This window comes from Centropristis striata, unplaced genomic scaffold (assembly GCF_030273125.1).
Source record: "Centropristis striata isolate RG_2023a ecotype Rhode Island unplaced genomic scaffold, C.striata_1.0 Scaffold_25, whole genome shotgun sequence".
Classification (NCBI taxonomy): Eukaryota; Metazoa; Chordata; class Actinopteri; order Perciformes; family Serranidae; genus Centropristis; species Centropristis striata.
The window spans coordinates 607,501-623,389 of record NW_026739041.1 but is presented as its reverse complement, the minus strand read 5'-3'; the positions used below and the strand labels follow the sequence as shown (position 1 = coordinate 623,389).

Below are 15,889 nucleotides of genomic sequence, written 5' to 3'. Positions count from 1 at the left end.
CCCTCACTGCGCTCACTAGATTCTGTTGTCACTTTTAGAAGCCAACTGAAGACATTTTTATTTGTTCAGGCTTTTGATTAATTGTTTTGGGACTGTTATGGTTGTTTAAATTGCTGTTGTTTTGGTCTTTTAAAACTTGTATGTACATTTTTATGTTATGTGTATGATTTCTATGTGAAGCACTTTGTGACTTCTGTCTGTGAAAGGTGCTATATAAATAAAGTTTACTTACTTACTTACTTACTTACTTACACCAATGTTTACTTTATGTTTAATCACCTAAATATGTATTTTGTAACAATTTATATAATTTCCACATGTTGTTTGATCCAACTATTTCAGTTCTTTATTTCTTAATATTCATCAGAGCACAAAACTTGCACTGCATTGATCAAACCCACTACAACATAGAACAGGAAATGTTTGAAAGTTATTTGAACGCAGAATAAAACAACAGAAAATGTGCAGTTTTTCCCAGTTACGTCATCAGGAAGAGCTGCAGAAAAACCCTTAAAAAGAATGTAATGACCTATTCCTGTCCACTGTGACGGACACAAAGCCTGAGAGTGAGCAGGTAAATGTCAGGACACCTTGCTAAATGTCTTTTTGTTCCACCAGAGGAGGAACTATTATTTTACCCCATAAAGCAGATATTTCAGGGTTCACCAGCCAGTTCTTCCCTCTCCAACATCTCATAAAGAAAGAAAGAAACATCACAGGAAACATCCTGAAAGCTATTCAGTTTACAATCATTTTAAACACTAAATGTGCAGATGTTTACATTTTAGAAGCTGGAACAAAAAACAATTTGATAAGTGATCAATATCAACAATAGAAATCAATGATATCTAGATATATTTGAGTGAGTGTCAACATATAGAACAAGGATGCTGCCGACTGGGAGAATGTTGGAACTGTAGTTAACTATAGTTGTTACTAAGCATTAAGATAGGAACGTGTTAGACCCGCCTTCAAAATAAAAGAAAACACATGTAGCTTTCAAAATAAGAGCACATGGATGGGTTAACAGAGTCCACGGCAGAATTTACAAGAAGTCTGTCAAAATATGATGCCTTAAATAAAACATACTAAGTGTAATAAAACAGTGTTTATTAACATTACGGTAGGAATGTGTTAGACCCGCCTTCAAAATAAAAGCAAACACATGTAGCTTTCAAAATAAGAATAAGGGCTGGGTGGGCGTCCTTGTCTCTTTAACCCTCTGGGGTCTGACCCTTTTTTCTGATCCATTTTTTCTTCACCTTTATGATCTGACAGTTATTTTTCTCTTTAACCTACTTTATCAACATATTGAGCCCAAAAATACACAAAAATCATGAAACCCGAGTTGAAAAATTATACTGTTTACTACAATAAAAACCAGAAATATGCTCAATGAACTGTTTTGGAACTTGAAAATATAAACATAGGATGCAAATATGAACATATAAAAAGGTAAAATGTAAATATAATAAAAGTATACACAAAAAAGTCCCATAAAAACATGTTTATTTATTGGCTTTTTTTCCTTGTTAGCTGCAACTCTTCAAAACAAACTATGTGCAAAATGACACGGAGAGCTCCACCAACGCTCAATTATTTCTGTACTATCAAATTAAAAGTATCATATCTTTGGTTTTACATGACTAGGAATGTCAATGTTGGATGTTTTTTTGTTAAAGGTCACGTGATGTGATCAGGACGCCACGACAATAGAGCCCAGAGGGTTAATTAGTGGTCGAGCTGCCTGGAGGAAGTGGAAGAAAAACATTTCAGAGCAGAAGAGTTAATCAGAGACAGTTGGACAGGATGGAGACTTCTCCTGGACAACTGCAGTAATATAGAGACAGATATGGTTCACTTCCTGTCTTTGAGCCTGTTTCCTTTTAGCAGTAATATAGAGACAGATATGGTTCACTTCCTGTCTTTGAGCCTTTTTCCTTTTAGCAGTAATATAGAGACAGATATGGTTCACTTCCTGTCTTTGACCCTGTTTCCTTTTAGCAGTAACATGTGGTCATGTGATCAGCTCTCAGTCTGGCTGAGATCTAGAGATCTGATTCCACTTCCCTGCTCTCTGTGTAAATTAACACGGACATCATCTCTGTTGGCTAAACACCAAATGTGTTGCTGTCTTTAACCCGAAAAACGCTTGTGATACCAATCTCCTTTAGCCTACAACAGGGGGCTCAAACTGGCGGCCCGCGGGCCAATTGTGGTCCTCCTGACGATATTTTGTGGCCCCCACCTTGATATGAAAGTTTAATGTGAGTTTTATATGAATGGCACTTTACCGTGTTGTGTGTGGAAGGTCCCTTTAATTACTTTTTGGTAATTTTGTGTCTTTTTTTGGTAATTTTGTGTCTTTTTATAAAAATAATTTTTGTGTCTTTTTAAAGTAATTTAGGGTTTTTTCTGTCATTTTGTGTCTTTTTTTTTAGTAATTTTGTCTTTTTTGGTATTTTTGTCTTTTTTTTGTAATTTTGTGTCTTTTTTTGGTAATTTTGATACTGCCTCCAGCGGCCCCCAGGTAATTTGAGTTTGAGACCCCTGGCCTACAAAATAAAGTTTGAGAAATATCTGCATGGAGCACAGCTGCTGACAGATGTGCAGCTGACAGGTGTGCAGCTGACAGATGTGCAGCTGACAGGTGTGCAGCTGACAGATGTGCAGCTGACAGATGTGCAGCTGACAGATGTGCAGCTGACAGGTGTGCAGCTGACGGATGTGCAGCTGACGGATGTGCAGCTGACAGATGTGCAGCTGACAGGTGTGCAGCTGACAGGTGTGCAGCTGACAGATGTGCAGCTGACAGGTGTGCAGCTGACAGGTGTGCAGCTGACAGATGTGCAGCTGACAGGTGTGCAGCTGACGGATGTGCAGCTGACGGATGTGCAGCTGACAGATGTGCAGCTGACAGATGTGCAGCTGACAGGTGTGCAGCTGACAGATGTGCAGCTGACAGGTGTGCAGCTGACAGGTGTGCAGCTGACAGGTGTGCAGCTGACAGGTGTGCAGCTGACAGTTCCTCCTGGCTCCCTGAGCCTCCATCTGATCCTCCCTCACTCACGTCCTGAGTGTCCTGGACACATCCACAGTGATCTAAACTTTAGATTTCCTCATTAATACATGTTGGTCACTATTCAGATGTGGTAAAATGAGGTACTTTCATTGCATGCTTCCCAGGTATCGTCATAGAAACACACTTCAGCCCTGCTGAAAGAACCTCTGTCACTTCAGCACAACTTGTCTGCTCTTTCTTTTGGCTTAGATGACAGTAAAAAAAAAGATTAGCTACATTTTGTGCACGTGTGCGCTATTATTTAAATTTAAATTTAAATTCATGATTAAACGCTGCATGCATACATGAGCAAAATAAAAATAATAATAATTATATTATTAATAATAATAATAATAATAATAATAATAATAATAATGTGGTGCAAAGATGAGTGAAAGTAGAAAAAAGCATTTTGACTCTTGTGACAACATGAAAGCTCAGTGTAGGATTAGTAAAGTGTCTCTCCTGTATTTAATTTCTATTTTAGACCACACACACGCGCACACACACACACACACACACACACACACACACACACCCTGATCAGCTGACAGTGACAGCTTTAATCTGATTGGAGCGTCTCAGCCTGCCCTGGTTGTCACGCTAACACAAACCACAGTCCTGTTATCAGTCATCTGTCTTCAGCTTCTTTTCACGTCAGTGTTTGGGCGGGAACTCAATACCACAACTCCCCTCTGTGTCACTTCTACACAGACTCTAGCCTGGATCTCAAACTGGCGGCCTGCGGGCCAATTGTGGCCCTCGGGACGATATTTTGTGGCCCCCACCTTGATATGAAAGTTTAATGTGAGTTTTATATGAATGGCACTTTACCGTGTTGTGTGTGGAAGGTCCCTTTATTTACTTTTTTTGTAATTTTGTGTCTTTTTTAATAATTTTGTGTCTTTTTAAATAATTTTGTGTCTTTCTTGGTAATTTTGTGTTTTCTTAAATAATGTTATGTCTTTTTTAATAATTTTGTCTTTTTTAATAATTGTGTGTCTTTTTCAATAAGTTTGTTTCTTTTTTTAATAATTTTGTGTCTTTCTTAAATAATGTTATGTCTTTTTTAATAATTTTGTCTTTTTTAATAAATTTGTGGCTTTTTTAATAATTTTGTGTCTTTTTTAATAATTGTGTGTCTTTTTTAATATCTGTGTGTCTTTTTTTAATAAATTTGTGTCTTTTTTAATAATTTTGTCTTTTTTAATAATTGTGTGTCTTTTTCAATAAGTTTGTGTCTTTTTTGTAATTTTGTGTCTTTTATAATATTTGTGTGTCTTTTTTAATATCTGTGTGTCTTTTTTTAATAAATTTGTGTCTTTTTTACATAATTTTTTGTCTTTTTTAATTATTGTGTGTCTTTTTTAATATTTGTTTGTCTTTTTAAATAATTTTGTGGGTTTTTTAAAAATATTTTTTTCTCTTTTTTATTAATCGTGTCTTTTTTAATAATATTGTTTCTTTTTTAATAATTTTGTGTCTTTTTTAATAATTTTGTGTCTTTTCAATATTTGTGTGTCTTCATTAAATAATTGTGTGTCTCTTTTAATAATTGTGTGTCTTTTTCAATAAGTTTCTGTCTTTTTTTGTTTATTTTGTGTTTTTTTTTAAATAATTTTGTGTCTTTTTAAAATTATTTTGTGTCTTTTCAATATTTGTGTGTCTTTTTTAATAATTTTGTCTTTTTTAATAATTGTGTGTCTTTTTTAATATTTGTGTGTCTTTTTTCAATATTTGTGTGTCTTTTTTAATAATTTTGTCTTTTTTAATAATTGTGTGTCTTTTTTAATATTTGTGTGTCTTTTTTTAATAATTTTGTGTCTTTTTTAATAATTGTGTCTTTTTTAATAATTTTGTGTCTTTTTTGGTTATTTTGTGGGTTTTTTGGTAATATTTTTTTTTTTTAAGTAATTTAGTTTTTTTCTGTTATTCTGTGTATTTTTCTGACAATTTGTGTATATTTTTTGGTCATTTTGTGCCTTTTTTTGTAATTTTATGTCGTTTTAAAGTAATTTTGTGTTTTTCAGTAATTTTTTGGTTTTTTTTTGTAATTTTGTGTCCTTTTGTTAGTAATTTTGTGTCTTTCTTTGGTCATTTTGATACTGCCTCCAGCGGCCCCCAGGTAATTTGAGTTTGAGACCCCTGATTTAGACCAACGTGTTTCGACTTGTTGCCTCCATCAGGGTCATCATGAACCAGATTACAGACAACATTTAAACAGGGTTGGTATGAAACAGAGAGAAAGTAGAGAAAGAAATAAAACAATCATCAAAACATATGTTTGTCAGTAATTAATATGATGGTTAGTTGGAGCTCTGCTGACGTGAAAACAGGAAATGATCAACAGATAGTGACAGCTTTAATCTGATAACAGCTGATGTCAGCCTCACTGTTTCCTGTTCAGTCTCCTGCAGCCCAACAGAGCTGCATTAAGTTACAGCTGATGCTAACACACACGTTTCCTGCTGCTGCTTCACATTAAAACACACCTCAGCTGGACGAACACAAGAGGCTTTTATTGTGAAGCAGCCACAGGAAATACAATGTCTTCATCACTGAGGTCAACAAAACAAACCAGCAGCCATTTTATTCACGTTCCTGTCAGTTTGATATATTGTTTGAAGTAACATTTTGAGACACTTTTAAACAGAGAATAGGTTTTTAATCAGAGCATAAATATATATTACGATGTTAAAAAACAAATGTGATTACAAGAGATCAAGATTCAATTTTAAGTTTTAATCTGATTCAGCTTTAATGGCCAAGTACATGTTCTTCTTCTGTTATAAGCATTCTTTCATTTCTGTCTCAAAATTCAAAAATCATATCAACATATTTCATGAAGATTTTTCTGCATTAATATTAATTTATATAATATATATTATTATTAATAGTTATTAATTACATATAAAAAAACATATAAACGTTTCTGAGAATTCCTCCACAGCGTCATCATTATTACTATGACCACTATGTGCCGTTCAGACTAAAAAGCTGACTGACTAAATTTATGTCATGATTGAACCAGTTCTCTATAAAAAGTGATTTGTGTTTGTATAGTATGTCCCTGTTATTCCAAATGTAATATCTATGTGGGGTGAAGTTATGTTTATAAACCAAAGACCAGGGGCCTCGTTTATCAAAGAGTGCGTAGCTTTCATACTGAAAGATGGCGTACTCCCAAAACTAGAAAAGTACGCAAACTCACCTCCACATGTATCAAACTGTGCTTACGCCAGGTTCAGCACCTTTCCTTGATACATCCCAACCAGCATGGAATCGAGCGCACATGCAGGAGCCACCAGCCACGCCCCGCCTCCTCCGGCAAATGAATACGCAGACGGGGCAGCTGTGGCTCAGTTGGTAGAGCGGGTCGTCTTCTGGTCGGAGGGTTGGTGGTTCGATCCCCGACCATGGCAGCCTACATGTCCAAGTATCCTTGAGCAAGATACTGAACCCCAAACTGCTCATCGGTGTGAGAATGAATTCCCAGTGGTGGCAGGTGGCCCTGTTTAGTGGAGCCTCTGCCACCAGTATGAATGTGTGTGTGAACAGGTGAATGAGTCAGTCTGTAGTGTGAAGAGCTTTGAGTGGTCACAAAGAGTGGTCATTACATACCGTCGTTATGCACTTTATGTGTTTTTCTATGCACACGGTGCCATGAAACAAATAAGGTGCAATGAACAAACATTTTTATTCTGCATATTCATATTTATTATGCACTGGAATTCTACTCCTTAATACATACTCCTTCTTTAGACACTTTATTTTTTATTGTATTTTATATTTTATTGCTTGAAGTATGCCTAGGTTGTTCTTTTATTTAATTGTGTTGTTGTTGTCTCTGTGTGTAATGTTGCTGCTACACTGTAATCTATCTATCTATCTATCTATCTATCCGTCTATCTATCTATCTATCTATCTATCTATCTATCTATCTATCTATCTATCTATCTATCTATCTATCTATCTATCAGAGCCACTAGAAAAGCGCTATATAAGTGCAGGTCCATTTACCACCAGGTCCATGACATGCAATGACAATACATGACATATAAATCACCGGCATGCCCGCTGATCAACTTCCTGCCACTGCAGCGAGGTGGACGTGGTGATCTCTGAGGTGGAGGCAGGAAAATCTGCTTTCTAGTGCCTCAGGTCTGGGATCAGCAACAAGGAGTCACTGTGGCTGTTAACCAGCCGGACCAGAGAGCTGCACCATGGCAGAAGGTCCCTCCACACACACTCCTTCTAAAGACCGTTAGAGCAGCCAACATCATTTTTACGCATCAGTTTATTAGCCACACCTAACTTGTTGTCCCAATTAAACATCACATACAGGATCAAATATGCACCACACCTGACTTATTCTGAAGGATTTCCCACATGTTTTTTCTCCGGAGAGAGGGATCTGTGGTCATGGATCGCTGTGACCTGCAGCGTTAACATCTCCATAATAATAATAATAATAATAATAATAATAATCCATGTTAAACCAAAGAGAAACAGCCGACGATCGGGACTTTGACACAGTAATTAAAGCAGGTTATCTGTGAAAAATATATGCGCTCCATAATCAGAATCAGAAGTACTTTATTGATCCCCGGAGGGAAATTCTGTAAATATAAAAAATAGTGTAAATAGCAGAATATATAGACTTAAGAAAATATACAATCTTAAAAAACGAACAGACTTCAACATACTATCATTGCACAAGTAAGCAGCAGTACGCAGGAGAAATCTAAAATATGATAATAGATGAAAAAAAATAATCTATCCCCTCATATTTAGAACGGGTTATTGAGGGAGGAAAATGTCATTGTCAATGTCATGACTTTGGAAAACATGTAGTTGGGAATGAAGTTCCCGATTGATGTGGGGTTTCTAATAAATTGCCTGATCCAGTTGATTCTGAATGTATTATACAGGGTGGAAAAATCAAGAAAATTAAAACCTCCGTTTTCATAGGAATTCATTAAAGTTGATTTTTTGATATAATGAATTTTATTTTTCCATATTTTGAAATTTGGTTAACAGCAATTTAAATTTGTGAGGCATTTTTTAGGAATAAGGAGGTGTCATCTGCCAGTTGGCTGGTGACTATTTCCCTGTCTGCTCTAGATATCCCTTTGATGGGGCTCTGCTTGATAAAGTCAGAGAGCAGTTGGGCACATAGCAAAAATAAATATGGTCACACAGGGCAGCCCTGTCTGATTCCACGATTTAAATCAAAACGTGGAGAAGTACCTGTATGCAATTTAATTGAGCAATTCGCTTTCTTATATATAGTTTCAATTGCAGAACAAAAGTACTTACCAAAACTGAATTTCTGTAGAGCCTGGAACATAAATTTGTGTTCAATGGTGTCGAACGATTTGCGAAAGTCCAAAAATAAAATAAAGCTGTCATCAGGGCAGAATTCAGCATAATCAATGAGATCCAGAACAAGTCTTATGTTATTAGATATATGTCTATATATGTATATATATATATACAGGAGACACACAGAATTCAGCATAATCAATGAGATCCAGAACAAGTCTTATATATATATATATATATATATACAGTAGGAGACACACAGAGAGGAGAGAGATGAATGAAGACAGAGAGGAATGTGGTGCAAAGATGAGTGAAAGTGGAAAAAGAAGTAGCATTTGGATGCATTTTGACTCTTGTGACAACATGAAAGCTCAGTGTAGGATTAGTAAAGTGTCTCTCCTGTTTTTAATTTCTGTTTTAGACCACACACACACACACACACACACACACACACACACACACACAACTAAACTGACAATAACTGCACTATAATGTACATTAACTATGCAGTATTATTAGCTTCAGTACTTCAGTCAGCTGTGTAATCATTACACAGTGCAAAATAAATATTTTATCTCTGTAATGGTGCAGTTTCAACTGAAAAGTTGACTTTAATGTCCATATTAATAATGTTTTGAAAAAGCAGAGACCAGCTTTTTTTTTTTGGTTATTTGTCTTAACATGTTTTCCATGTGAGGCCAGAGTGGAACAACTTCACCTCCAGCCACGGAGAGGGGGAAAGTGTGAAGAGGAACACTTTGTAGTGATCAGAACAACATTTGTTGTATATAAAAAAACATTACTTTAGATGAAGGAAGACAATATTTAAACAGGGTGGGTATGAAGTTAATTGCTTGAAAAAAAATTATAAAAACATATGTCTGTCAGTAATTGGACAGATAGGACACAGCAGCAGAAGGACCTGGAGAGGTGGAGCTGATAGGAGGGACAGAGAGGCAGGATGTGACGGAGTGAAGCTCCTCCTCCTTCTGTACGCAGATATACAGTGAGTAAAAGCAGTGAGACAGTCAGAGCAGAGAGACGTCTACATGAACATGGATCACCTGGTGCTGCTGCTGCTGCTGCTGTGGAGCTCAGGTAGGACCACTCTTTAACATGATGTGTTATTATTCTAATGACCTGTAGTGAATCTGTACATCAGAGAACAAACTGCTCACACACACCAACATCAAGCTTTGATTCTCCTGGTTATTTCATTATTTACACCAACGTGTTTCCACTTGTTGCCTCCGTCAGGGTCATCATGAACCAGATTACAGACAACAATTAAACAGGGTTGGTATGAAACAGAGAGAAAGTAGAGAAAGAAATAAAACAATCATCAAAACATATGTTTGTCAGTAGTTAATATGATGGTTAGTTGGAGCTCTGCTGACGTGAAAACAGGAAATGATCAACAGATAGTGACAGCTTTAATCTGATAACAGCTGGTGTCAGCCTCACTGTTTCCTGTTCACTCTCCTGCAGCCCAACAGAGCTGCATTAAGTTACAGCTGATGCTAACACACACGTTTCCTGCTGCTGCTTCACATTAAAAAACACCTCAGCTGGACGAACACAAGAGGCTTTTATTGTGAAGCAGCCACAGGAAATACAATGTCTTCATCACTGAGGTCAACAACACAAACCAGCAGCCATTTTATTCACGTTCCTGTCAGTTTGATATATTGTTTGAAGTAACAGCACTGTAAAATATAATAAGTTGACTTTACTTAAAAAAGTAATTTATGTTAACTTAGATTAATTGGATTTGATTTACTTAATTATTGTGAGTGTGCAGTACTCAAATTAACCTACATAATTGGATTGTAGTTTTTTTTTTTATTTGATTTGATTTATTTGGCACAGTGTTAAAAGAAATAAAATAACATAATAACAACAACAACAATACAATTTATATATTCCATATACATATTGAAATAAAATAAAGACAAAAAACCCAAAAAACCCTCCTGGGGCTTGAATAGTGGGATTCCCTGATGTAACATAAAAATAAAAAAGAACAAGGAACATAGAATTATACAGAGCAAGAAACTAGAAAAACAAAACAAAGGCACAACATAGCAATGAAACAAGAATTATAATAGGTTATTGAAATAGTAATAGGTTTTTTAAAGATCTTTTAAATGATAAACGAGAAAGGTTGACTAAGTCAGGAAGAAGTGAGTTCCATATCCTGGATCCTCTAACCACAGGTTAAATATTTATAATAAACATCAGTTCTGCAAAAATAAACTACAACTATGATAACAAGCTTCAGGTCTGAGGTAGTGCAAAACATAAATGAATACAATAAACAAGAACAATTAGAACAATATATAGAGGTTGTATGCTGTGCACAATATTAGGAAAGCTTGATAAAAAGAGGTAGAGTCGCTGTGTGTGTTGCTGTTTGGTTGCAGGTCGACTTTTCTCTGCTTCATTCTGGGACTTCAAGAGAGAAAATAACACTTTACACTCACCAACATTTATGGAAACTTATTAACTCTTAATGCTTATGTACACTGACTCTGTGTCAATTAAGGGGGAGGGGCCTGCTGCTGCTGTGTGTGTGTGTGTGTATGTGTGTGTGTGTGTGTGAGGGGGAGGGGCCTGCTGCTGTGTGTGTGTGTGTGTGTGAGGGGCCTGCTGTGTGTGTGTGTGTGTGTGTGAGGGGGAGGGGCCTGCTGTGTGTGTGTGTATGTGAGGGGGAGGGGCCTGCTGCTGTGTGTGTGTCAAGGGGAGGGGCCTGCTGTGTGTGTGTGTGTGTGTATGTGAGGGGGAGGGGCCTGCTGCTGTGTGTGTGTGTGAGGGGGAGGGGCCTGCTGCTGTGTGTGTGTGTGTGTCAAGGGGAGTGGCCTGCTGTGTGTGTGTGTGTGTGTGTGTGTGTGTGTGTGAGGGGGAGGGGCCTGCTGTGTGTGTGTGTGTGGGGGGGAGGGGCCTGCTGGTGTGTGTGTGTGTGTGAGAGGGGGAGGGGCCTGCTGGTGTGTGTGTGTGTGTGGTATCGATACTTTTTAAAATGAGTATCGTATCCTGATACGTTTTAGTATCGATACTTTTTTGAGTGTCGATACTTTTGACAACCCTATCTGAGGCTGCGGTCGAATAGTCAAATGTGCTCAGGAACCTTCCTAACTGAGTGAAATGACTCGGAAGTGTTATCGTAGCCGCCATGATAAGAGCTGTTGGAATTCTCTAACTGTTAAGGAAAGGAGCTTCAATGCTTCCTTTAGTATCTCCTTTAGCATAGGATACACCGGACCATCCTTTACCAAAGGAAAGGGGGTAATGCCGTCCCACAATTCCTTGCGGTAGGAGCATATAAGGCCGACCGGTCACGAGAAGAAACGAACAAAATGACTGACAAATCCCGCAGATCTTCGTGTAAGTTACTGATGTGTTTTCATCTTAATTTAATTATATGTTTAATGTATCAAAATCAGGAAATGAATCTCAACAATATGCCATATTGAATATGGTTGACTTTTCCGGTTCAATACGTTGAAAATGAAGAATAATGACATAGGATCTCAATTCATCCAATTTTATTATTATTTTTTTTTAATTCTTAGCAATTTTATAGATTGTGTATATGTGAATAAGATCTGAATAATAAAGGTATGCTTTAAAAGCATAATAATAACATGTACAGTAGTGGCTTTGTAGCACTCAACGTTGTAAATGTGCCATGATTTATCAGTTTTCATTCAGTCATACCTATTGGTATTTTGTCTATAAATATGAATGGACAGGTGCATGATCAACCTTTCTCAATGTGATCACCATTTTGTTTCACTTTTGTGACTGGCGTGGTCTATTATTCTTTTTTGTTAAATTTCATTTCCAATCATTGTAATCGCCTAGTATTCGTGAGAAAGCTGATTTTTGTAGTCCATCTTCGGAAAATTGTAGTTTCACCACGACATTGGACGTCATCAATATTCGGCGTGGCGTGATGACGTAGACTAAGTGTTAGTGCAGTCGGATTCTCTAAACACCGCCATCGTCTTCTCCTAACTCCTCATGAAGTCTCCTTCTCATCTTTCCTTGACCTCGTGACCTTTTCCATTGAGGTTAAGGAAAAGTGGTTAGGAAAGGACTTAGGGTACGGTCGAATAGTCAAAAAAATCTGCTCCTGAGACATTAGCCAAATCATTAATCTATAAAAGGATCAACAAAGGTCCCATCATTGATCCCTGGGGGACACCACATTTGGTCACATGGGGAATTTACTCCCTTATATGCAACAAACTGCAGTCTATGTTCCAGATAACTAGAGAACCACTCTAACGCTTGATCATCAAGACCCAGGTGGTTTAATTTTTGTAACAGAATATAATGATCCACGGTGTCGAATGCTTTTCATCAGTCTGAAAATTCCTCTTGAAAGTTGTTTCTTATCCTTTGCTCTGTATAGCCCTTTAATAAAATGTGTAATAGCCATACCCGTAGAATGGGATTTCCTGAAACCATATTAGTGTTTGTATAAGATTTCATTTTCGTCAAGATACTTTATTAGTCTGTTGAATGATAACTTTATCAAGAATCTTTGAAATAGTGGATAAAATGGAAACAGGTCGGTAATTGGTAAAGATGGCAGGATCCTCAGCTTTGTAAACAGGGAGAATTTTGGCAATTTTCAATTCCTGTGGCACAATTCCTTTGTTAAATGATAAATTAAATATATGTGTCAGTGGTTCAGCAATGGCATCAGACACCTCTTTAAGTAGCTCTGCATTGAGATGGTCATTCCCAGCAGCAGAATTCTTCAGAGATCCTAGTACCTTGCACATGATACTGCAGGCTTATATTAGGGACAGGGTTAATATCAACATTTCAATTACATTTCACATTAAATGCCGCGTTGCATGCATTTTATTGAGCAGAAAAAGCGCTCACTTAAAATGTGTAAACTACCATATTTTTGTACTTTCTTGTTACTAAGAATGACAGACTGAGACACATAAAAACCTGCTGAAATTGAACAAAAACACGTTGGTATGAGCAGTCCAGGACAACTTGTATATGTGTTGTAAAAAGCATTATTTAATGGTTGAAGGGATGAAGTTAGTGTATTTATGGTTGTCAAGTTCTGTCTTCTTTTTGACCACAACTTTGCCCAAACTTGAAAAACTGCCTTATCAGTATGCGAAGGATGCAAAGGAACCACTCATTTTCCACTTTTTCTTTGGTTTTTTATTTTCTTGAAGATGGTTGGTGGTTTATGGTTTAAACAAAGTTATGCAGAGTGGTGTGAAATAGGTTGATAACCTTTAAGAAACAGAAAAACAGGCATTAGTCTTGAAAGCAAACACTAAACATTTAACTAAACAGTTTTTCTAGAAAATAAATGTTACCATTACTTTAAAACAAACAAAGTCATTCAAAATTAACCAAGTAAACAATTAAAGTAATGATTTACATACTAAATAAGGTTTACTTAAACAGATGTTACATTTTTTGTAACTAATCAAATCAAAACAGTCATAAAAAAGCATGACCTCAACATATATCATTCCCAATTTAGAGTGGGTTTCTCCTACCAGTTGCATCTCTGATCTGATTAGGAGTTGTGGTCTTCCCTTGTTTCCAGCAGCAGGTGAAAGGGCCAACTGAAGTACCACCAAACATTTTGTGCCATGCCTTTCCAGTTGGTGTGCAGCAGAATATGGTCCCCCTGGGATCACTTCCTGCTACTTTGGTTCCACCCACCTCTTGTGTGTGGTTGCCCTCTGTAGGTCTGGAGTGCATTTTGTGATTGTGTTTTTGTGGATATTGGGATTTGACACAACAATGGTGCATATCATTGGTATCATCACCAAGAGAACATCTGTCTGGCTCTCCACAGCAGCAACACAGCAGAGAGCTAGGCAGTGGCACTGCTATGGGACACAGGCCTGAGGTGAATTGCCGCCACCCATTATGCTGGAGTGTAAATTACTCAAAATGTGGAAGAACATAACAGAATCCTTACCACCCAGTTGATATGCTGCATCAGGTCTGTCAGTTTTTGTCCTGTACTTCCTTTTTTGGACTTGAAAAGCTCGAAGAAGCGTGGTGTGTGTTGGTCTAGGGCTTCATAGAAGTGTCCTTCAAGATTCTTACTGGCAACGCCATTAAACTCAGCAAAAACCTGAGAAATGGAGAGGGGAAGGAGGGAGAGGGATAGCAGCATTAAGCTGACCATCGTTCAATTAATACTGTAACAAATTAAAGACCTTCAAATATGAAACTACTACTGTACTTTGAGTGCATTAAAATATTAAATGTGCAGAGGCATTCCTTATGAAGGCATGGGAATGGGGATGTCTGAGTGTGGCATCCATGTTTTAAGCGGTAATGCTGAAGCAAGTAGCCTCTTTTTTTTTTTTTAGCAGAAAATGTGCAGTACTGACAAGTCCACTGCATTAGATGTCACTGCTCTGGTAGACCTGAAAATACATGATCATTTCAGCATTAAAAGCTAAAAAAAGTTCAATATTTTTCTAAGAAGTCGCAAATTAAAATGCACAATTATTATTTTAATCACAAATTAAAATCTGTAATGAATTGTTTTGACATTCACGTTCTAAAATGTGCAATAAAGTATTTTTAAATGTATGTAATTGATTATTTTTCAACAGTCAAGTTGAAATGTACAATGAATTATTTTTTAACAGTCAGTGCTCGATGATTAAATATTTTCAACAGTTACAAACTACAATGTACAATGATTTATTATAAACATTCAAAAATCGGTATTAATGCACTTGATCCATTTAATAACAGAGTTGTTTTTTAATCATAATCCAACTGTAGTGAATTTAATGTATGTCTGTTACCCCAAACCATGAAACAAATACAAATATTGAATGATTATTTGTGTATTATGTGTATGAGGCATACAGTGAATACCTTTAATAGCTGAGAGTGGGATATGTTTGGACAGTTGACCATCTGCTTCAGCCTGAATGGAAAACTGTGAAAAAGAACACAGAATTACAGCAACAATTTCAGAATATAGACACATAAATCAACACACCAGGTTATTATATCATTGAGTGTAATCCCTGCACTGTTGTTCACTGTATTCTTATATTTAGTTTTAAATTCAGTGATTAATGGGACCTATCCGATCCAATGTCATTATCAGGTCCAGAATTGATCCAAATAATACATCAGATTTCTAAGTCATGATACCAATTTACCTGGGGGTCTGGGGCCATGCTCCCCCGGATACATTTTTTGCCCTAAAAGCCTAAATTTGGTGCCTCTCACACCTTCTAATGCCACTGTTCCATCTTAATCGTGGCATATTGTAATGAATTGTTGCTCTTCCTCCCCCTCCTCCTTCTCCTCCTGCTCCTCCCCCTCCTCCGCCTCCCCCTCCTCCTTCTCCTCCTCCTCCTGCTCCTCCTCCTGCTGCTCCTCTCCTCCTCCTACGCCTCCTCCTCCTACTGCTCCTCCTCCCCCTCCTCCTCTCCTCCTCCTCCTGCTCCTCCTCATCTCCTCCTCCTCCTGCTC

General features: G+C 37.2%; 1 pseudogene; it reads left to right on the top strand.

Annotated features, from left to right (window-relative positions):
- Nucleotides 1–15,889, top strand: part of LOC131967728 (antigen WC1.1-like) — a 291,010-nt pseudogene that overhangs the window by 82,344 nt on the left and 192,777 nt on the right.